The sequence below is a fragment of the Ictidomys tridecemlineatus genome, chromosome 13, assembly GCF_052094955.1.
Source record: "Ictidomys tridecemlineatus isolate mIctTri1 chromosome 13, mIctTri1.hap1, whole genome shotgun sequence".
NCBI classification, from domain to species: Eukaryota; Metazoa; Chordata; class Mammalia; order Rodentia; family Sciuridae; genus Ictidomys; species Ictidomys tridecemlineatus.
This window is the reverse complement of record NC_135489.1, coordinates 73168270-73193119: the sequence shown is the minus strand read 5'-3', so window position 1 is coordinate 73193119 and position 24850 is coordinate 73168270. Positions and strand designations below refer to the sequence as shown.

The 24850-nt window shown below is 42.0% G+C and overlaps 1 pseudogene; it reads left to right on the top strand.

Moving 5' to 3' along the window:
• The first annotated feature begins 15075 nt into the window (after window positions 1-15075).
• LOC144369693 (3',5'-cyclic-AMP phosphodiesterase 4D-like) overlaps window positions 15076-24850 on the top strand; it is a 76178-nt pseudogene continuing 66403 nt past the window's right edge.

Sequence of the window (24850 nt, the reverse complement as noted above, 5' to 3'; positions counted from 1 at the left end):
GTGCCCAGTTGGGTAAGAGGACCAGGGCAGTGGAAGCTGGCCTTGCAAGTCTGGCAACTTTTAGTTGGAGGTGGGGCTGATGGAGGAGGGCAAGCACCTCACTGCATCACCCAGGTGGATCCCAAACTCCTGGGCTCCAGCGAGCCTCCCAGCTCAGGCTCCTAGGTAGCTGGGCTACAGGCCCATGCCCCTAAGCCAGGCAGAGTGGAGATCAGTCACTCTGTGACTGTGCACGCGAGCTGGCTGAGCCTGAACTCCCCCTCTGGGGTCAGTGGCCTGCCTAGTGTCCTGCAGGACCCCAGAGCTGAGCCCAGCACCCGGCCCTGGGCATCCTACAGCAGCTCAGTTGTCAAAGGTGTGGACTGAAGCTGTGGTTGAGCCTCATCCCTGCACCTGACCCTGTCATCCAGAAGGCCAACAGGGTCACCTGTTGTCAAGGATGTCAACTTGCAATCCAAGTATGGGAACCACATGGCTCAGCTGGTGTCCACCAAGGGCTAGGGTGTGTGTGGGGGGGGCATGCCTGAAAAATGGCCACAGTGGTCATCGTCATTAAGGAGCTTACAGCTGCCCAAAGCAGACATGGTCCCTAAAAAGACAAGCACATAACTTAACATAAGAGGATTTAGTGGCAGGGCGTGGGCTGCTTCCCAAGGATAGGTTTGGTCAGGGGCCATTTTTCACAGAGGAGCATGTGCCCTGCATGCCCCTGGTCAGAACCCCTGAATGGCTGGACAGACATAGCTCCAGGACCAACCAGGGCAGAGCTGCAGCCTGGAGGGACAGCTGGGCTGGGGTGGCATGCCAACTCAGAATCTAATGTTCTGCTCCTGGTCACTCCACAGATAAGAGAAAGGCTTGGAGACCCATTGAAGATTCTCCTTTGATCCATGAGTTTCTTCCCCAGGCTTCATATCTGGGTGGTCAGAGCAGGGCTTTGCCAGGAGCCAGATGCCCTCTTCAGCTCCCCTTTACTGGAAGAGAGTGACTGTCCCTGGTATGGGCAGAGTTAAAAATATAGAAGTGATCTCCTCTCCTGGCTACCCATGAGAATGCAGACAGACCATGTGGTCAAAGTGGAAGAGTTTAACTGGAGCCTCTGCTAGGCCGTGGCCTCTGGGGGTCAGCAAGAAGAGGTGGATGCAGAGGGAGGCAGAACAGTTCTGTGTTTGCTTGTATCCACAGAGAATCATGATGACTCTCTGCTTTGCACATCCCAGGCAGAATCCCTCTTTTGGCCAGCTGTCTACATGGAAGGGGCGCATGAAAGACAATTTTAGCTAACTCATGTTGAATCCAGATAAATTGCATAAAACTAACTTCCACAGTCGGATCTTGGATTTCTTTGTAGCTCTTTAGTATCTCAGCCAGAGTAGGCATGAACTAGATAGCTTTGGGATAATAGAGAGGAAGTAGGCTAAGGTGGCCAATGAGATGCTTTTGCAGGCCATGCTGGACCCACAGGTTGATGGCTGTAGCTGTGAATGTCTCATCTTTTCCAAAGCCAGGGTAAAAAGTCATCAAAAGCTGCTCCATGTTCATTTCTAAGATCCATTTTCCAAGAATGATATAGAAATGGAATCAGAAAGTATGTCATATTTGGGGATTGATTTTTCTCACTTAGAACAATATCCTTGAGATTCCTATGAGTCATTTTATGTTCAGTGGTTCATTTTTCATGAGAGGGCATGCCACAGTTTGCTCTCCCATGCACCCACTGAAGGATATCGGAGCTGTCTCTAGTTTTTGACTATTACAAATAAAGCCTCTGGGAAACCCAGGGGTCAGTGAAGCTGGAGTCTCTCCCCTTCTCCTGGCAGGTGGGGCCTGCATGAGCTGAAGCCTCTGCAGCCAAGGAGTGGTAAGCCATCAGTGGTGGATGTTGTCCTCCAGGGTTGGAGCATCCTGTCCCGTGAATCTAAATAAAGAAATCCAGAGACCAGGCTGAGTGGTGTCAGAATATAAGAATAAGTTTTTATTCAAGTGTGCACAGAAGCAGAACTCCCACAGGATGAAAGGGGAAAGACAGGGGTTGCCCTTAGAGGTGCCAGTCCAGGAGTCTGTATAGCATTTGGGTCAAGGTGATTGGTCCAAACTTAGGCTGATTAAGGCTTGAAAAAAATACCCATGTTATTGGTCCAGAATTATGCTAATTAGGGTTTGTAAAGTACCAACACTATTGGTCAGCCCGAGTCCCACTCAGGTTTGCTTTCCTTCTATTTTCTCCTGCTTCTTAGGAACTAGGAGGGTGAGGTCATGAATTGTGCAGGTGTGGAGGGGTTCCTGGGGTCTGGAGCTGCTGTGCTATGTGGAGCAGGTGTGTGCATAGGCCTGGCCAATGTGTGGAGGGATGATAGGTCCACATGCTTTGGCTCACCTGCCAGGCCCACAAAGGCTTGGTGGGATCTGTGAGACCTGGCCCATGCTGCCACCTGCACCTCAGCCACCCAGGCCCATGCTCCTGGCTCCACAGCTCTGCTCTGCTGCTGCTTCTTGGTAGGGATCAATGCACAGGCTGCATGGATTCAGGGCCAGGGATCCCTGTCACGGGGTTTTGAATGAAAGTGCATGTTTGGTTCTCTAGGATGAACACACAAGAGCACCATTGCTGGATTCAATATGGGAGTCACACATTTAGTCTGATAAGAAAGGGCTCAACCACTGCCCCATTTTATATTCCAAACAATATTTTTGTTTTTTATGAAGTTAACTGGGGGAGGAGAGTTGTATATGTGGTTATAAAAGGGCAGTACCAGACACCCCTGGGGTGATATACCTTAGAATCTTGGCAAGGGTGGATATATGTGCACATGTGAGAAGATTGTGTAGACAATACACACACACACACACACACACACACACACACACACACACACACAGTACACATAAAACCAGGGAAATCTGAGTACAATTCATAGATTATATCAATGCTAGTGTCCACACTGGGAAATCAAATTTGGCCAAGATGCTACCATTTATATTAGGGAGCTTTTTGTTGCTGTAACAAAATACCTGAGAGAAGCAGCTTAAATGAGGAAAGTTTATTTTGGCTCACAGTTTCAGAGGTCTCAGTCCACAGTCAGCGGGCTCCACTGTTTCTGGGTCTGAGGTGAGGCAGAAACATCAGGGTGGAAGACAACATGATAGCAGAGCTACTTACCTCACAGTGGCCAGGAAAAAGGAAGAAAGGAAAGAGAGAGAAAAGGAGAAAGGAAGGAAGGAGGGGAGAGGTTGAGACAAGATATTCCCTTCCAGGGTGGGGCTCCAGGGACCCACTTCCTTCAACTAAGCCCCACCTCCTATAGTTTCAGCCACCTCTCAATAAAGCCATCAGATTATTACTGCATCAATGGGTTAATCCACTGGTGGTGTTCGAGCCCTGAGGATCCAGTTACTTCCTAAGAGCCCCACCTCTGAACATCAGTGCACTGAGGACCACACTTTGGGGGACACTCCAGACCTGAGCCATAACCCCACTGGAGGAACTAGGATAAAGTAGCTGCACTTGAATCTGTCATCATCTACCAATTTAAAATAATAATAATAATAGAAATTAAGTAAAGCATGATATTTATTTTTAAAAGCCTATGGAAAACATTATAGACTATTAAGGTTTGGGACAATCTTTTTGCCAATGCTTCCTGCTTTTCTGCTTTGGGGGACCAAGTTATGGAGATTCCCAGATGTCTCCTGAAGGTCACTCTTTTGTCTATGTGACTCCCAGAAGGGGCCTGTTCCATGTAGACCCTTCCTTTACTCCACTCTGGCCCCGGGTTAGGGAACAGAATGGCGGGCTGGGTGGGGTTACACTTCAGACCAGAGGAATAGCCCCGACTGAGAAGGAGAAGCTTGAGGGTGTCAACACTGGAGAGACTAGGCCTGTTCACCTCCCGATTCAGGATTTTAAGATGGAACCCTTGGCTCACCATTGCTTGAAAGCCAAGCATGAAAACAGCACCTGGTAGTAGCCATGAACTCTCTGCGGGCTGATGAGCAGGCTTGTCACTGCCCTGCCTTGGCACAGAAAACTGAGGCCAGATGACAGTGATGTGAGAGAAGAGAAAACAAATGGTCAGCGTCTCACTGAGTTGCTTAGCTTAGTTGCTTTTGCTGAGGCTGGCTTTGAAATTGCAATCATCCTGCTGCAGCCTCCCTAGCCTCTGAGATTACAGGCATGTGCCACCCCATCAAGGAACTTTTAACTGATACATAAAAATTATATATATATATAGGGTACCATGTAACATTTTGATTCATTAGACATTGTGGAAGGCTTCTATCAGGTTAGACCCTGTCTCTAAATAAAATACAAAAAATCGTAGGGCTGGGGATGTGGTCAGTGGTCAAGTGCCCCTGAGTTTAATTCCCACTATACCACTCCCTGCAAAAAAAATTGTTAACAAACATGGAGACTGATTGTAATGTTTTACCATTTCTGGTGCTGTCATAAGTTTTTTTTTTTTTATGGTTGCTCTCTATCAAGTTAAAAGGCCTGATTTCTATTTCCAATTTCCTATGAGCATGTATTATGAATAAATACAGAATCTTCACTGCTCATCTGGTGAATGACATGAATAGATTTTTCAATGGAAGGCCCATCTTCCATTTCCCATATCTATCTGTTCAAACATTTGTCTTTGATTTCTTGTTCACTTTTTATTTATGAGCATAATTTGTTAGGATAGAAATATTTAAAATCCTTTATTCTGGCTTTCTGAAATATACAGTGCATGGTTGTCTTCTATAGCCATCCTACTGTGTGATAGCAGCCCAGAAGTCTTATTCAGATCTAACTATAACTCAGTACCTCTCTCCTTTCCTCTTCCTCTTATTTAAAGAGAATAAGTCTCTTTAAAGTTGAGAAAGGCGGAGAATGTCTGCTATTGCTCTTTTCTCTCAATTTTTTACTTGAGCCACTATCATAAGATAAAAGAAGTAAGAAGTGCAAGAATTTCCAAAGGGGAAGCAAAACTGAAATTATCTGAAAATGATAAGATTGTTTATCTAGAAAATTCAAGGGAATCCACACACAGAGAGTCAGAATCGATGGGCGTTCAGCCACATGGCTGTATACATGCTAAGTACATGGAAACCATTGTCACCCATCGCAACAGGCAGTATAAGATGGAATTTGAGAAATATGTAATTTGTAAGGGTAACAAAAGGATATAGTAACTGTAAATAAATCTGATAACAGATGTCAGAGGTCTTCATGGAGGAAACTTCAAAATGTAATTGGTGCCCATAAAAGGTTTGAATAGATGGGGCCATGGAGGATGTTTATGGAAGAAAAAACTCGACGGCATAAAGTAGTTCATTCTCTCAGATTATTCCAATAATTCATTACAATTTCAAATAGTATCCAGCAATTAATTTGGGGGAATTTAACAAGCTGAATAAGAAAATCTTACAAGGAATAAGAAATGGCAGGATTGATCTAGGTGGGTAGATAAGCTTGCCAAGTATTTCGACTTTTTATAAAGCTATAATAACAAACAGGAATAGAAAACAGAACTTAGACCCAGCCCTGTGCATACGTGGAGAACTGACATATGATAGAGGTGGCCTTACACATCAGTGAGAGCACCAGAAGTTCAGGCAATTCTGCTGAGGGAAGGGTGGAGACAGATGACATGGAATCTCAGTGCCCCATCCCAGCCAGGCACAACTCCAGGTAGATGAAGATCTAAATGTAAAGAGCAAAACTAAAATAATAAAAATTAAAAATAAATTGTAACCTATGTAGAAGATAGGTGTGATTTTTTTTTAAATTGGCAAGAATTTCTCAAAACGGTAAAGACTAAAACATAAGGGAAATAAAGACTTGATTCATTTAGTTATATTAAGTTAAAAACAAGCATAAAAGACAATATTAAAAAGTAAAACAGGTAAATCAGAGTCTGGGAGATATTATTTGCAAACACATAACCGACCAAGGATTAGGACCTAGAGCATAGAGAGAATTCCTTCAGCTTTTAAGGAAAGGCGAATAACCTAATAGAATAAGACAAAAGAATGAATGGCAATGCATTTCCTACCAGACACATGGTCAGAGACCAGCAAACACGAAAATATGCTCAATGTCACTAGTCATCAGGGAGGTGGACGTGGAAATCACAAGCATACTGGAGCAGAGTCAAAGCTGGCAGTGTTTTGTGTGGGTGGGAGTGTGGGGAGTTGGGAACCCTCTGACCTGGGTGGCAGGGAGTGAATTATGGCAATCTGGCCGTGTGTGTCTGGTTTCAGTCTTGTCTTCCCCAGGACCTGGAAGCCCCGTAAAAGACAGTGCTCTAGAGAAACTGGAAGAAATGTCAAGGGCCCAGCACTGGAGTGTCCCTAGCCAGGCAGGACCTAGTACAGAAACACACGATTTCAGTCTGTGTAGAATGGGTCCTGAAGTCCATATCAGAGGGGCTATTTCCTACTCAGCATAATGAATGGAGTAGAGATGTGGATGATTAATATTGATGTTGAGATTCGATGACCCTCAAAAGGCCTAAAGTGGACTAAAATCGTGTAAAGAAAGATATTCACAGTACGGTAGCATGAATCGGGTGATAAGGCGATACTGTATGTTTTTTTGGATATGTAATGAAATGGAATGGAAATATGAAAATGCATGTGGGATTTATGAACTCCCTCATTGGGATGGTGGTTATTCTTGGGAGTGGGGAGTGGAGTATGATTGAAGAGGAGTACACGGGGGTCTTCAACTCCAATGTAAAACTTTATTTCTGATGTAATAAAAGATCTGCTTGAAGCAAATATAAAATCTTGAGATATTACTAAGTTAGACTATCTGTGAGTTTTGTTATTCTTACCCTTTCCTTTTATTATTAATTATAGGCATGGTGCATTTTTTTTGTGTGTGGGGGGGGTACCTGGGATGAACTGAGGGTCACTCAACCAATTAGCCACATCCCCAGCCCTATTTTGTGTTTGATTTAGAGACAGGGTCTCACTGAGTTGCTTAGTGCCTCGCCATTGCTGAGGCTGGCCTTGAACTCGCCATCCTCCTGTCTCAGTCTCCCAAGTAGCTGGGATTATAGGCATGTGCCAACACACCCCGTAGTACTAGGTGTGGTGTTTTGTCTTTGGCTATTGTGAAGGAGTTCCTTGTGGATTTTGGATATTAGCCCCTTATCAGATACATGCTTTGTAAATATTCTTCTCCCATATTGCCCCTTCACCCTGTGGATTGTTCCCTTTGCTGTGCCAAGTGTCCCGTAGTAGTCTCTGCTTTAGTCACCTTTTCATCATTTTGACCAAAAGACCCAACAAGAACCATCTTAGAGGAGGACATGCTTATTTAGGGCTCATGATGTCAGAGGTCTTAATATGCATATGGTTGACTCATTTGCTGTGGACATGAGGTGAGGCAGAGCATGATGGCGGGAGAGCATGGTGGAAGAAAGCAGCTCAGGATTTGGCTCTAGGAAACAGAGAAAGAACTCTGCTCACCAGGGATAAAATGCATACCCCAAAGGCATGCCCCCAGTGAGTTACTTCCTCTAGTCAACCCTACCTGCCTACAGTCACCAGCCAGTTAATCCATTCAAGTGGATTAATGCACTGCTCAGGTTAAGGCTTTAGAAATCCAATAATGTCACCTCTAACATTCTCGCATTTTCACACACATGAGCTTTTGGGGAACACCTCATGTCTCCCCCATAGTGGTGCTCCTTGTTTATTTTTGTGTGTGTGCCTTTCGTATTGTGTCCAAATAATCATTCCAAGATCCATGTCCTCAAGTTTTTTCCTTACATTTTCTTCAAGGATTTTTATAGTTTCAGGTATCATGCTTAAATCTGTAATGAATTTTTAGTTGATTTTTATATGATGTAAGATAAAGGTCCAATTTCATTCATTTGCATATATATTAGCATATATATATTCATTTGCATTTATATCCAGTTTTCCCAACACCATTTGTTGAAGGGACTATTCCTTTCTCATTGAGCATTCTTGGTACCCTTACCAAAAATCAATTGATTGTATTTGTGTGAACTTATTTGTGGGTTCCCTATTCTGTTCCACTGCTCTGTATGTCTGTTTTGAATGTGAATATCTTACTATTTTAATACTACAGCTTTGTTATATGTTTTGGCATCAGAAGTATGAGGCTGTGGTTTTGTTCTTTTTCAAGATTGCTTTGGTCTTTCATGGTCTTTGTTTTTCATAGGAATTATTATTTATTTATTAATTTATTATTATTATTATTATTTTACTTTTGTAAAAAAAGTCATTGAGATTTTAATAGAGATGGACTCTATAGATGACTTTGGGGGATATCATGGACATTTTGACAATATTAAATCTTCTTATCCATGAACACAGGATGTCTTTTCATTTATTTGCATCTTCTTTAATTTTTTCCACAGTGTTTTATAGTTTTCAGTGTGCAAGTCTTTCCCTTCCTGATTAAATTTATTCCTGAGTATTTTATTCTTTTTGATGATATTGTAAGTGGGATTTTTTTCAGCCAGTTTCCTTTTTAGATAGTTCATTGTTAGTGCAGAGAAATGCAACTGATTTGTGTATATTGATTTTGTATCCTCCACATTTATGGAATTCATTTATTAGTTCTAACCACTGTGTGTATGTGATTCTGTGTGTGTCGGGGGGTAGCCTTTAAGGTTTTCTACATAAGAGATCATGTCATCTGAAAAAAGAGATAATTTTCTTTCTTTCCCTAATTTGCACTCCACTTACTTTTTTTTTTTCTTGCCTAATGGCTGTGGCTAGGACTTTAACTACTAGGTTGAAGAGAAGTGGTGAAAATGGGCATCCTCATCTTATTTCTGATCTTAGAGTAAAAGCTTCCAATTTTTCACCCTTGAGTATGATGCTAGTTGTGGGTTTACATGTGTGTCCTTTATTATGTTACGGTGAAGTCCTTCTAGAATTAGTTCGCTGAGAGAATTGATCACAAAGAGTGCTGAACATTTTTAAATAGATTTTGTACATCTGATGAGATGATCATATGGTGTTTACTTTGTTCTGTTAGAGTGGTGTATTGCATTTACTGATCTGCCCATGTTGATTCATCATTGAACTCCAGGGATAAATTCTAATTGATCATGAAGAATGATCCTTCTAATGTGATGTTTAATTCAGTTTACTGGATTTATTTTTAAGTTAACATTTAATCAATCAATAAATGGTACATATTTATGTAGGTATATGATATTTTACATAGGTCCAATTGTGTAATGTTCAAAATAAGATGGGATCTGCTAGTATTCTATTATGGATTTATGCATCTACCTCACCAGGGATAAACCTAAAATCACAGTGCTTTTCTTTTCTTGCAGTGTCTTATTCTGACTTAGATGTTGGGGGTAATTCTGGCCTCAAAATGAGTTTGGAAGTATATTTGAATATTTGGGGATGAGTGCTTATTCTTATTTAAATATTGGATAGAATTTACCAATGAAGTCATCTGGGCCAGTTCTGGGCTTTTCTTTTTGAGAGGTTTTTGATTACTGATTTAGTCTCCTTATTTGGTTTCCTTATAGTTCTCTTTCTTAGTTACTCATTCTTGGGGGTGATGTTTCTAGGAATTAATCTATTTATTCTGTTATTCACTTTGTTGACATATTCATAATAATCTCTTAAGATGCTTTTTATTTCTGTGACATCAGTTGTAATGTAGCATTTTTTTTCCTGGCTATATTTATTTGAATTTTCTCTCTTCTTCTTATGATAGCTAAAGGTCTGTTAATTTTGTTTACTTTTTAAATAAACAACTCAGTTTCATTAACTTTTTTCTATCATTTTTTCTATTTTTAGTTTTATTTATTTCTACTTTAATTTTTGTTATGTCCTTCTTTCTGCTTGGTTTGGATTGGCTTAGTTCTTCTTCTTTATCTAGTCCCCTGAGAACTAAAGTTAAGTTGTTGATTTAAGATCTTCCTTCCTCTTTAACTTAGGCATTTATTGCTATGAGCTTCCCTTTTGGAACCATTTTTTGCTACATCCCAGAAGATTTCTTATGCTGTATTTTCATTTTCATTTCTCTTGCAATACTTTCTAATTTTGCCCTTAGATTTTTCCTCTTTGGCCCAATAGTTATTGAAGAATGTGTTGTTTAATTAACATCTACTTGTGAATTTCTTTGTTTTCCTTCTCTACTGGTTTTTGTGTTTCTGTTTATTCTGATCTGAAAAGATATTGGTATAAGTTTTCTTAAATCTTGGGGGCTGGTTTTGGTCATTTAACACATGATCTGTCTTGGAAAATGTTCTTTTTACACTTAACAAGAATGTGTCATCTGCTGTTGCTGGGTGGAAAGTCCTGAACATGCCTATTTGGTCCATTTGGTGTGTCATATGGTTGAAGTCTGCTGTTTCCTTATTGACTTTCTGCATGGGTATTCTCTCTGTTTTTGAAAGAGGGGTATTGAAGACTCCTACTAATATTGCGTTGCTGCCTGTTTCCTTAGATTGATTAATGTTTGCTTCAAGTATTTAAAGTGCTCTGATGGTGTGTATGTAGGTATGTATTATATTTTCCTGTTGGATTGACCCTTTTATTGTCTAATAATTTTATTTGCCTCTTTGACAGTTTTTGACGTAAAGTCTATCTTGTCTGACATAAGTACAGCCATTCTATTCTCTTTTGGTTTCCTTTGCATGGAATATCTTTTTCCATCCCTTCATTTTCAGTCATTTTCATGTATGGGTCCTCAAGTCTGAAGTTAGTTTCTTTTAGACAGCACATAGTTGGATCTCATGTTTTGTTTTTAATACACTCATCTTTTCTATGTCATTTGACTTGGCAGTTGAATTAATTTTACATAAATTATAGACAAGGATTTATTGCTACCATTTTGTTGTTTTCCATCTCTCCTCTTCCCTTGCTGTCTTTATTTTTGATAATTTTTTTATGGTGATGTGTTTGACTCTTTTCTCTTTTGAGTATCTACTATAGGTGACCATGAAGCTCATCTTGTCACTATAGGGGTTTATGTTAAGCTATTCACAACTTAACTTCAACCACATACCAAAAGCAAAGTGTTCTTTTCTACCTTCCAATTATACTATTGTCATTAAAAATCATGTCTTCCATATTGTTTATCCACTAAGTTTGGTAGCTATAGCTAGTCTTACTACTTTTGTCTTTTGATTTTTATACTAGAGTTAAAAGTGATTTACACATCCTCTTACAGTCTTACATAATGCTGAACTTATTATCTACTTACCTTCCCCAGTGACTTTACTCTTTTCTTCTGTTGCTATTTAGCATCCTTTAGTTTCAACCTGAAGAATTCCCTTTAGTATCAGAGCTTCAGCTTAATAGTTCTAATAGATTATTTTGTGGATCACTTAGGGGCTTCTATACACAAGATCATGTAATTTGTATCTTCTTTTCCTTGTATTCTTTGTCTTGCCCAATTATATCAAAAGAACTTCTTTGTGTTTTTAAAAGAAGCATCTTCAAAGGTAGCCTGATGTCTCATTGACTTTGTAGGGAAAGGAGTCTCAGGAACCCTTCAGTCACTGACTCCTTTGTCTGTCAAATATTTACTCAGGGCTCACCTTGGGCTAGATGCTGAAGGTACACCTGGGAGAAAGTCCTGCCTTGGTGGAGTTGACGGTCAGAGGCACAGGCAGTAGAGTATGTCAGTATTTACATAAATAAGATGACCATGGATTTTGATAGGTTTTATGAGGAGATCATCTTGGGGAAAGAGGATTATATCTCTGTAAGTACCATTCAAAGAAATTTGTTCAGTTGAATCCTGTATCTAATCTAAGAACTTCCTTTCTATATCCTCCTACGAGTGTGTGCTCATCTGGCTTTGACCTTAATACTTCCTGGAAGATGTAGCCCACAACTCTGGTGAGAATTCATTCCACTTTCAGTCTACTCTAGTTTGTAGATGGTTCCTTCTTAGCTTTGAACCCCAATACCTGTCCTGATCTTATCCCAATACTGGCATTAGTTCTACTGGGTGAACTTACTTCTGTGCATCATTAAGCACAGCCAGACTCTCTCTAACCAACCAAGTCATTGTCCCATGGTCACGCCAGTGAGAACTTGACTGAAAAACTGGATGAGTGCCCTTGACATTCTGAAGTAGTTGTAATTATTACTGTCCCCAATGTAAAAGTGGTGCCTAGTTTGGATCTAGAATGTCCCGTCATGTTAACAACCTGTTCCCTAGGGTCGTGCCAGTGGGAAGTGATAAAACATTTAAGAGCTGTGGTCTAGTTGGAGGTTTTTAGGTCATTGGGGAAATACCCTCCAGTTGAATTTTGTGCCCCTTCCTCTTTATCTCCATGCTTTCTGAACATAAAAAAGTGAATGATTTTGCTCTGCCACATACTTTGGCTGTGATGGGCCCAAAGCCACAGGTCCAATTGATCATGGACTGGAACCTCCAAAATTGTGAGACAGAATAAATCTTTTCTCTCTATAAGCAAATTATCTCAGGTGTTTTGTTACAGTAATGAACACACATGAGAAATCTGAGGCTTGAAGAGGTTGAATAAATGGCTTACACATGAGTCCAGGAAGGGGTGCCAGGGTAATGACTTAGATGTTCATGAACCTGGAGCCCTGATACCTAGGAAAGAGTAAGAAGCCAAGAGCAGCTACCCGTTACTAACATGAAGCTTAATAACTCAGAAGAAATCTTTGATATTTGCACTTGCATCAGAAACTCCTTTAGATAACCTTTTACCCAGTAAAGACCAGGAGTACGACTGGGGTGACTCACACTTGCCTCTTCTATTGACGTGGGGAAAAAAAGACACACAACAAAATCCAACTTGTGCTGCAAGGCAGACCTCAGGCCCTGAGAGAAATCTGCCATCATCCTCTGCTTTTCTGATGACTCAAGTATAGAAACGCACAAGATTTTGGAACCTGTGGGTTTGATTTGTGACAACTTGCTGATGTTCTTTGGCTACGTGTCTAATCATTCCACACAATTAGACAGTTAGAAGTGACTGATCACGCATGAGCGATTTTTGTGAAGTTTTTAGATAGCCTGAACTAAAATTTAAATATGGCACTGGGCTTAAAAAAAAGAAAGAAAGAAAGAAAAGAAAAAGAAAACCTGCAAATCATTTCCTTCCTTTGATGAATTAGATTTGAACTTTAAAATAAAGGAAACCAATTTGGTTTCTTTCTTCTTAAACCTCTCTTATCCGTATGAGATCTTCATGGTGTAGAAAGTGAAAACCCAGTCTGAAGGGGGAGCCCGTGGTATAGTTTGAAGCCAAACTCTGGGCCATGCAGTGTGGGCTTCAAGATCTACCACCCACTTGCTGAGTGACCCTGGGCACTGTGCTGTCAGTTTTCCATTACTGTAAAAAATACCTGAGAAAAGTCAATTTAAAAGGAGAAAGTTCTATTTTGGCTCACCATTTTGGGGGTTTCACCCCATGACAGACAATACTATTGCTTTGAGCCTGTGGCACCACATCGTGGAGGAGGCGTATTATCTCATAACTAAGTGCAAGAGAGGAAGAAGAAGAGACCAGGGTCCCACAGTCCCCTTCAAGGGCAGGACCCGCCACCAAGACCCAAAACCTCCCACTAGGCTCTGCCCCTTAGATGTTCCACCATATCCTAGTAGTGCCATTCTGGGGACCAAGTCTCTAACACATGGGTCTTTGGGGACCCAGACAATAGCAGCCATGTTACTTAACTTGTGTCTCAGGGGTCTCATCTGTCCTAGAAGATAAAAACTCTCTTAGGGTAATTGTAATAAGAAGATGAGAAAAACATGTAAAGTGTTCAGAACAGTTCAAAAATCTAATATCATTATACATATAGCCATTATAATTTCATTCCCAGCCAGAGGACCCTGGTTGATTTAAACTCCAACTTCATTATTGTTCACACTGTGGGTAGGTCAGATATTTAATAATATTCTATAACCTGTGATAATACCTGGATGAGTACTTAATAAGGATGAACCAAAAAGAGTTCCTTGAGAATGGAGACGCTTGGGGGCGATCTGAAACAGCAATATTGGGATTTCTCCAATTTCTCAAATTTATTTATTTATTTATTTATTTATTTTAAAAATTGAACATCTACTTCTAGAATGTTCTAGACACTGAGCTAAAGTGCTAGAAACTCATTTGCAGGCTCCTCATATTGCATCATCTATTTGTGATTAATTTTATAATGCAAGATCCTGACGGCCAGAAAGCTGGTTCCAAAGGTGCTTGTGAGAAGGAGAATGTGCTTTGGCGTCCATCCAAACCAGAAGCAGAGGTACCCCTTACTTTTGCCCATCTTTATGTCCCTCCTCTTACCTATGACCTGCCCCTGGCCAACCTAGAGTTGTACCAGGGATGAATGCTGACTCAAGCAGGGACCCTCAGATCCTCTCCACAGGAATTTGCAATAGAAGTAAGAGCAGGGACAGTCAGTTGGTGCTGGTGGGTGTTTGAATGGAGGGACCCCCACAGAGTGTTGGATGGTGAATGGGAGTTTAGGCAAGTTAGGGAGCAGAGAAGCTGTGAGTCAGAAGAGGAAGCTGTTTGCAGAGAAACAAACCCATAGAAAATGTCAGGAGTCCCTCAGGGCTTGGTTGGGACTAGCCCCTGCCCCGCTAGCCCTTGGAAGCCCTTGGAAGCTGAGTCTTTGTAGCAATGGCTCTCTAGAGCCCAGCCACCCAGATGCCATTTCTAAAGCCTAACACTCCCCCCGGGGATGAGCCTTGTTTTCAAAAAGAAGAAAATACATGCTAATCTTGTCATCTTGATCTTCTATTTGCTCTTCTTTTACTTTTTTAGGGAAACAAAATTTCAGTGTAAAATCTCCACTTAAATTTAACAAAAATCACAAGCAGAAGCTCCTTGCCAATTGGTTGAAAGTGGAAATAAGCAAAATATGTAAATCCCTCCTAATCCGCCTGCCAGTCCTCCTCCACAGAGATGGCGCCATGATAGTCCACAGTGTATATGCCCATTTGGCAGCTGGATCCTGAGGGTCGCAGGTCTGGGCTTATTTTGACTTCTTACCCTGTCCCCAGTTCTCCATGCACTGCCAGCTGGTCAGGCTTGTCCAGGTGTCTGGTCAAGTAGTGTGTGCTGGCCATGGTGCCTGACCATGGCTGTGGTGACAGCCCATGCCCGTTACCAGAGCTGGCTGAGCAGCTGGGCCAAGGATTCCAGATGTTTCCTGGGGTGCCATGAGTGGGGTAGGTTCTCACCACTTCAGCACCCCAACCCCACCAGTACCATCCCTGGCGGGGGGAATGTCTCACCCATGGCTTCAGTTCTGCACATGCAGACTTTCAGATGCAGATTTCTCATGCATTCCCTGGGGGTCTTGCTACAGTGCTGCTTCTGGTCCAGTAGGTCTGGGCTGACCCTGGGACTCTCCACTTCACTCAGCTCCCTGGGGAGTGACCCTTGGCCCAGGACACCTCTGGGAGCAGGAGGCCTAGGACTGTCTGAGGCATGGACAATGGTGTGGGCATCTCCTCCTTGATACGGTCTACCTGAGGTGGCATGGGCTCTTGGACAACTGTCTTCTCTTTCCAGAAAGGTTGAACCAACTAAAGAGTGTTCTATCACTTATCCAACACTTACAGTAGCTCACTGGCTCAAATAACGCAGAAAGGCATGTGGGAAAATGAGAGAACACGGGATTCCAAGAGAGAAGAGTTCAAATCCTACCTCCTGTTTCTGTGAATGTAGGGATATTGTTGAATTTGAGGGAGGAAGGGAAGGAGGGAGGGGGAAGGAGCAAGAAAGAGAGACAGAGAGACAGGGAGACATGGAAAAAGAGAGACTCAGAGAGAGACAGAGATGAGGGGGGAAGACAGAAAACAGAAACAAACAGATAAAGAAGAGAGAAAGAGGAGAGAAAAGAGATGGGGAGAGACAGAATAGAGACAGAGAGAAAAAGAAAGAAACAGATAGAGAGAGAATAGAAGGAAAAAAAAGGGGAGAGAAAGAGAGAATGTGCAGAACACTAACAAATCTGGGATCCTTTGAAGGGAACTCAGGGGCTCATGGTGTTATTTCAACTTTGATGAGTGACATTTTTCAAAGTAAAAAGTAGACACAGAACAATGTGCCAATAAGCTAGTAGGGACATACATATGAAGATCCAGCTACAGGGGCTGCTGAGGGAGGAGCTGGAGAAGGAGAGACTCTGAGCAGAGGCTGTCTGGGTTCTGGGGTACAGCAGGCTGGAGAGTTGCGTCTTGTGGTCTGCAGGTCACCAGCTTCTTGCATCTTCTGGAAATCTCTGGAAATCACCCCTGCACTTTCCCCCAGGCAGGCATGTGGCTGTGCGATCCCTTTCTCCAGTTCCCCACTCGGAAGGCAGCCTCCAGGAGGGCTATGGGCACTGTGACCACATACCACCCCTTTCCCACTTGGGGCCCCCTTGACAGTCAGGCACACTTGGCTTTCATATATTTTTTTTAATATTTATTTACTTATTTTTTTAGTTATCAGCAGACACAACATCTTCGTTAGTATGTGGTGCTGAGAATCGAACCCGGGCAGCATGCATGCAAGACAAGCGCGCTACTGCTTGAGCCACTTCCCCAACCCTTGCCTTCCAGATTTTAATTCCTCTTTTATTGTTGCCATCATGGTGGGACCCTGGGGGAGAAGGACTTAAAACAGAACATTTTTGCAGAAACATGGAAGAACAGCAGGTCCCAGCCGTCTGCACAGCTCCTGGTCTGAGCCCTCTTCCTTTCACCAGTGTGTCTGTGGCCTGCTGAGGAATCACTGGGCTTTCATCCTGGGGATCCCGCAGCCTGAGCTGCAGCCTCAGGGCTAGTTTGCTCTGCACCTGGACAGGCCTCATTTGTACTCACTGCCAGAGGTTTTGCATTTGAAGGAAGGGGGAAGTGGGAGAGAATCAAAAGAGGGAAGTAGGAGAGAAACCCACTGCAAAGTCCCCCAATGTGATGAGAGGAAGGGACTGTCAACTCCTCCAGTGTCTGTAGCTCAACAGGTGGAGCCCCTTGAATACAGACAGACTCCATGTGCAGTCCCAGGATTTGGGTGAGAGCAAGAAACTATAGGAGCCAGGGGAATGGGGGCCAGAAATCTCAGTCGTTGACATCCATAGTGTTTGAATACAATATTATTAAAAAATCAAAATTAACATAAAATAATCCATGATGGTCAATAAAAGCAGAATCAGCAGCAAGGCCATGCCTGGAGCAAAAGGCAAAAAAAAAAAAAATCAGTCAAATATATCCTGTCTGTCCCACAGTCTAATGCAGTTAGGAAAAATATTAGATGAATGCAAACCAGGGGATAAGCTCCAAGATACCTGCCCAATTCTCTTCCAGAGTCAAGGGCATAATGGGCTTTATGATAAATAATGATGAAAATAACATTTATAATGACATGCTATCATAAAAGTTATTTAATACTTAAAGAATTTCTTATTTTTGGAATTTTTCAGAAAACACCTGGTTGACCCCAGGTAACTGACCCCCCAGCCCTGCCAGGGAACTACAGAAAGTGAAACTGTAGCTAAAAAGTGCTGTGTGGGAAATCTCAACCCCATTTTTACAAGCTTTCTGGGAGTCTACAGCTACCTCAAAATTAAAAAAAAATTGGACCTTGGATCTTGGACCTTGTGGGCAGGAGGCCATGTGGAACAGCCAGGGGATTATGAGCAGATCCTTGGGTCTGAGAAGGTGCCACCGAAGGCAAAGTGTGTGCCTACAGATGGAATAACCAAAATTGATCTCTTAAAAGGCTGATGTTTGATCATGAAGGTAACATGATGTCCAGCACCTCCTTTTCAATGACACACAGGACTGAAGCCTGGCTGAAACTCAGAGCTATGCTTTGTGAGCCTTGCACAAGATTGTGTGTCTCCACGTGCAGACTTGCACACATGCACGCATGTACACACACACACACACACACATACACACACACCACATGTACGCAATCCATCCCCACATACATACAAATACACACAATCCCACATGCATACACGTAATCCCACACACTGACTTAATCACACACACATGCACACACATCGTACCTACTTGTACAAACCCCCACACTATCACACTTACCACACATGCACACATACCACACACATTAGCACACTCATGCATCACACACCTGCACACACAGTCCTTTCTGTGCTTTCACTTGGGCAAGGATCAGAAAACATTTTTGTTACACGATGAAGATACCTATGTCAACCATGGGCAGTTTCCTGTGCATGAAACAGGTTTTGCCTTCTGAAGCGGGGACCCAAGCCGGGTGCTGAAAAATGACTGTCACGGAGTCGCCCTGTTGAGGTCTGGTGTTCTAGAACTGCAGGTGGCCTGAAGTGGGAGATGGATTGCAGCCTCCCACATTTCTAGGCAGTGCCCTCTCTTGGCCAAGTGGACTGTGATGGCTGGCTGGCCTTTCCTGCTGACAGTCCCTGCCCCCTCTCAGAGAGTCCTGGCTGTGAGGCTGGCATGTCTGAGTCACCTCACATCCATGTCACTCTGCTGCCTTTGAACTTTAGCTCATTTATTTGCTGGCCTCCCTTTTTTCTAACTTGTCATTTTGTAAGCAAATCGTCTCTGTTTATTAGTGTTTGGGTCTCAAGGTATTGGCAATCCTGCCTGGGGTATTGTTTCCAGGTAGTTAAAAGGCCCTGGGGAGCCTGCTGCAGAGGGGAATGACAAAAGACAAAGAAGCCCAGAGGGGGCAGGCCCCTCTTTCTTGTTATGTAATGACCCATCCTCCCCTGACATAGAAACCAGACACTTCCTTTGCTGAGAGAGAAAAAATGACAACTTGCATTAAAGTCCACTTAACACCACCTGCCTCTGACTCTGTTCTCTCTTGCAGCTCCAAGCCTGAGCAAGGGCTCTGATGGGTGAGTCTGCAACCCCCGTTCTCTCCTCCTGTCTGGTCAAGTGTGCAGCTGGTTGTGCTGAGGGGTAGTGGCTGTGCAGAGCCAAGCCCCTGTGCAAGCTGCACGCACAGCCTACTGGTCATGTCTGAGTCACACTCTGCATCATGAGCTGGTGCTCTGGACCCATCAAGTAAGGAAGCCCTCATGGGTTCAGCGGGAGCCAGAGCTCTGTGTGCGGTGTTGAATGACTGCCCCCCAGTGTCCTTGAGTGGGAGATGAGTGCAAAGGGTAACAAGGATTCTTAGGCTGCCATTACCCAGAGAAGGGCTCTGCTGGGAGAGGAAACTGGAGAGGAGCCTTGGAGAAGGATATGAGTGAAGTCAAGTCTGAGGACTGGCCCTACGGGAGCAAAATGCCCCATTACCTGATGGGAAGTTCTGCCAGGTGTCAAGTATCTGAGGCTTCCTCCGTGGGAGAAATGCTGTTGCATGTGTAGCATGTGTTGTAGGTCTGGCCTGGGTCCCACTGAGGGGCCCTCTCATATGGTCTGTGCCTCATCGTGGTGGGGGATTCTACCTTGCAGGGAGCTCTCCTTGCAGGGCAAATGGCTACCTTTGCTGGTCCACAGAGCACCTATGTGTGAATGGTAAAATGGTCCCTTCCCAGAGGACTTTCCCGGGAGAGGATGCAAATTGCTGTGCACACTCACACACACACACACACACACACACACACACACACACACTGCCCCCAAAGTCCCCTCAGGTCCCCATTGCCTTGTCCATCTTATACTGTACACGTGGACTTGCCTGGGCTTCTCTGCAACATGATGGCCTCAAGGAAATCAGCTAGTACCTGCAGAGCCAGGCAGATGCCACGGGCCCTTGTGACTAGCCTCAGAAGTCCTACCTGAGCCACTAGCCGGGTGCAAGGTAAGGGAGCATAGAGTCCACCTCTTGAATATATTAAGAAATATCAAAGTCACATTGTCATAGAATACGAGGGATAGGAGAGGCCATGGAGCTCCATTGCAAGATTCCATTTGTCATGGTGGGAAATTGCAGGCAGCTCCTACCCAAGAAATGGGTGGGATGGGGAGTCCCCAAGGAATGTGACAAAGTGAGCACAGACCAATCAGTAGACTTCCAGAATTCCTGTCACTGTCCCTGTTGGCTCAGAAGGGCCTCTGCCACCTCTAGGTGCCACAGCACCACCTTTGGTCTTGTTAGCAACCAGCTTGCACATCTTTGGGACCCCACAGGAGCTAATTGTCACTCATTGCTCCAAACACTTAATCCACCCTACTGTGTCACCACTCAATATTTTATTCCACTGAATTTTTAAAACCTTTCTTCCCTCCCTCCATCCTATTGGAGGATTTCCTTAAATGTGTACGAGATCTGTGTTCACAACAGAGCAAACAAATAGCTGAGCTTTTTACAACTGTTCTTAACAAGAAGGAGGTTCTGTGCCACTTGAGGCTATGCTGAGAGAGGGGCAGGCTGTTTTTTTTTTGCAGGAGTGCACAGGTAGGACCTGAGATGTCCTCCCCCAGTGATGAACATGCATGGCAGTCACTGCCCCGGGCTGAGCTCTGCTGTTCCTATGCAGTGATGGGGAGGGGTGTTCAGGGGCCACAGAAAGGACTGGGCAGGGAGGGGAAGGGTCAGTATCTGTCAGGAAGTGGGGAAGGGGACCTGCGCTTGGTCTAACACTAATCTAGAGCCCTTTTTGGACGTCTTCTACACCCCCAGGTGCATCCCTGGCATTTTGGAACATTTAGCCCACTTTTGTCAGTTTAAGGCTTGTGACGTCATCTACTTTGTGACTTCTTTTCCATTCACTTTATTTTTAGCAGCTTTATTGAGATATAATTGTTACACAATAATGCATATTTTCAAAAGTACGATTTAATAAATTTTGACATAGAGGCACTCCTAAAGCCATCGCCACCATTAAAATTATGAACTTCTAGGTCATACCCAAATTCTCATGCTTCTCTGTATCTCCTGGCCATTGTTGATTTAATTTTTGTTGCTATATATTTATTCACATTTCCTAAAACAAATTAAACCATACAGTGCATACTTTTTTGGTCTAATCATTTTTTTTTCTTTTACTCAATTATTTTTTAAAGATCTTTTTGTTGGGAATGGAAATTAGTACAGTTATTATGGAGAACAGAATGGAAGTTGTAAAAAAAATTCCAAATAGGGACTGGGATTGTGGCTCAGTGGTAGAGCTTTCAACTATTACATGCGAGGCCCTGGGTTCAATCCTCAGCACCACATATAAATAAATAAATAAATAAAATAAAGGTAGTATTGCGTCCAACTACAACTAAAAAATAAATATTTTAAAAAATTCCAAATAGGACTACCATATGATTTAGCAATTCCATTTCTGGATATGTATTCAAAAGAAGTGAAATCAGTAGGTCAAAGAGATACGTATGTACATGCCCATGTTTATCACAGCACTATTCATAATGACCAAAGCAGAGAATTGGTCTAAGTGTTCATCATTGAATCAGTGGATAAAGAAAATGTGGTACAGATACACCATGGACTATTATTATTTTTTTCTTGCACCGGGGATTGAACCCAGGGGTGCTTAACCACTAAGCCACATCCAAGGCCCTATTTTTATTTTGTTTGGTTTTGTTTTGAGACAGGGTTCCACCAAGTTGTTTAGAGCCTTGCTAAGTTGCTGAGGCTGGCTTTGAACTTGCAATCTTCCTGCCTCAGCCTCCTGAGCTGATGGTATTACAGCTGTGCACCACCATGTCTAGCTCAAAAATTTGCTTTATATGGCCACATGAATGAAACTGGAGAACATTATGTTAAGTGAAATAAGCTAGGCACAGAAAGACTGCAAACAAAAATCATCTAGAAGAAAGAGAGAATAGAATAGTGGTTACCAGAGGCTGGGGAGGGTGAGGGATGAGAGGTAAGGAGTAATAAGGAGACCTGGTCAACAGGTACAGCAGGTGTAGTGAGCTAAGAAAAATAAGTTCTGGTATTCTATTGTAGCTATTAATAATGTATTATATATTTCAAGATAGCTATAAAACAGGATCTTGAATGTTCCCACCACAAAGAAATAATAAAGGTTCAAAGTGATGAATTTGCTAATTACCCAAGTTTTGATCATTACACTGTATATGTACCTTGAGACATCACAGTGTACCCCCAAACATGTGCAATTATGATGAGTCAATTATAAACAAAAATTTAAAAATCAATTATAATTATAGTCTATAATTCACTCCTTTGATTGTTGTTAACCTTCTATTATATGGATATTTTAGAGCTTGTCCATTTATCTATTGATGGATATCTGGGTTGTTTCCAATTTGGAGCAATAACAAATAGAGCTACTAAGGCCATTTGTGTAAAAGTTTTTATATGAATGTGTGTTTTCATTTGTTTTGAGTGAATTCCCTATTGTGAAATGGCTGGACTCTATGGTTGATGTGTTTGGATAAGATACATGTTTGAATTTTAATAAGCTATCAAAATGCATCCAAAAAGATTGTACCATTGTACATTTCCACAATTGAGGTACAGGAATTTCAGGTGATCCACATCTTTGCCAATACTTGAATGGTCTCCACAGATTTGACATTCCTATGTGTGGGTATCTCACTGTAATTCTAATTTTCATTTATGTAATAACTACTGACTTCGAGATTTCAGATTGCCATCTGTATATTTTCTTTAGTGTAGCATCTGGTTCAGGTCTTTTGTTCATTTGGAAACTGGTTGGTTTGTTTTCTTCATATTAGTGTTTTTGGGAATTCTTAATGTATTGTGGCTACTAGTCTGCTTTATTCCTCAAATTAAAGAGCATTTCACACATGGAAAAAATTATAATTAAGAATATAAAAATCTTGTAAGGTTGTCACCCATATTTAATAATGGTAACCTTACATTTGCTTTGAATTTCATTTTCTTAGCATAAATGTTTTTGTTTTGTTTTGTTTTGTTTTGTTTTTGTTTGTTTTTTTATTGTTGGTTGTTCAAAACATTACATAGTTCTTGATATATCATATTTCACACTTTGATTCAAGTGGGTTATGAACTCCCATTTTATACAGATTACAGAATCACATCAGTTACACTTCCATTGATATACATATTGCCATACTAGTGTCTGTTGTATTCTGCTGCCTTTCCTATCCTCTACTATCCCTCCTCCCCTCCCCTCCCCTCACATCTTCTCCCTCTACCCCCTCTACTGTAATTCATTTCTCCCCCTTGTATTATTTTTCCCTTTCCACTCACTTCCTCTTGTATGAAATTTTGTATAACCCTGAGGGTCTCCTTCCATTTCCATGCAATTTCCCTTCTCTCTCCCTTTCCCTCTCACCTCTCACCCCTGTTTAATGTTAATCTTCTTCTCATGCGCTTCGTACCTACTCTGTTCTTAGTTACTCTCCTTATATCAAAGAAGACATTTGGCATTTGTTTTTTAGGGCTTGGCTAACTTCACTTAGCATAATCTGCTCTAATTCCATCCATTTCCCTCCAAATTCTATGATTTTGTCATTTTTTTAATGCATAGTAATACTCCATTGGGTATAAATGTCACATTTTTTTATCCATTTGTCTATTGAAGGGCATCTAGGATGGTTCCACAGTCTTGCTATTGTGAATTGTGCTGCTATGAACATCAATGTAGCAGTGTCCCTGTAGCATGCTCTTTTTAGGTCTTTAGGGAATAGACCGAGAAGGGGAATAGCTGGGTCAAATGGTGGTTTCATTCCCATATTTCCAAGAAATCTCCATACTGCTTTCCAAATTGGCTGCACCAATTTGCAGTCCCACCAACAATGAACAAGTGTACCCTTTTCCCCACATCCTCGCCAGCACTTGTTGTTGTTTGACTTCATAATGGCTGCCAATCTTACTGGAGTGAGATGGTATCTTAGGGTGGTTTTGATTTGCATTTCTCTGACTGCTAGAGATGGTGAGCATTTTTTCATGTACTTGTTGATTGATTGTATATCCTCCTCTGAGAAGTGTCTGTTCAGGTCCTTGGCCCATTTGTTGATTGGGTTATTTGTTATCTTATTGTCTAATTTTTTGAGTTATTTTTATAAGCATAAATGTTATGTATAAAATATAGTTAAAGCCCTTTTCTTATTTCTTTCCTTTCCCAAATTATCTCTTTTTCCTAAAATGTAAATAATAATCTAAGTTTTGTATGTATCCATTTTTTAATACTTTTACTACACACACCTACAAAGTTAATGATGTGTTCATGGCTAACTTTGCCTGTATTTGGAGTTTCTGTTCATGCAATCATACTTTGTGTATTCTTATGACATGTCTGTAGCTCAAGTTATGTTGTTGAGATTCATGAATGTTGATGCTGTGAATGGTTCATTTTTCACGATGGTCGATTTCCATCGTATTCTGACGCTACAGTTTATTTTTCTGCATATTATTGATGAAAATTTTTGTTATTTTTATACTCAGTGTTGTTTTAAGCAATACTGCTGTGACCATTCCTGTATATGAGGTCCTGGTGCCTGTTTGCATACATTTCCCCAAGAATAGAAAAGATGAGTCATAGGGAGGGCTTACTTCCACTTTACTGGGCATCACCCAGTTTTTTCTTAACTGGCTGAACAATGGTCATTCCCACCCGCAGAAATGAGAATTTCTACTAATCCTCATTCTCTGTGTGCTCCTTGCTACTGTCAGATGGTGTTATTTTTGTCAATCTGGTAGGCAGGAAGTGGCATCTCAACACTCTGCACTGACGACATGTCCAGTTGACTCTCCATTGTTCAATCAAAAAGTCCCTGCGTGGATGAGTTTTTTCTTTCTTCTTTTTGCAAACCTGTTTCAGGGTGTTTTAAAAACTTTTTCTTGTCACATGACATCCTACAGTGTCACTATGATGTTTCTTGTTATGTTGGGGATTTTAAAGAATTTAAACTAAGACTCCGATGAACTTCAGAGGTCTGAACATGGGTGTCTTTCAGCAATTCAGGGAGGTTCTCATTTTCTCAGCAACCATCTGT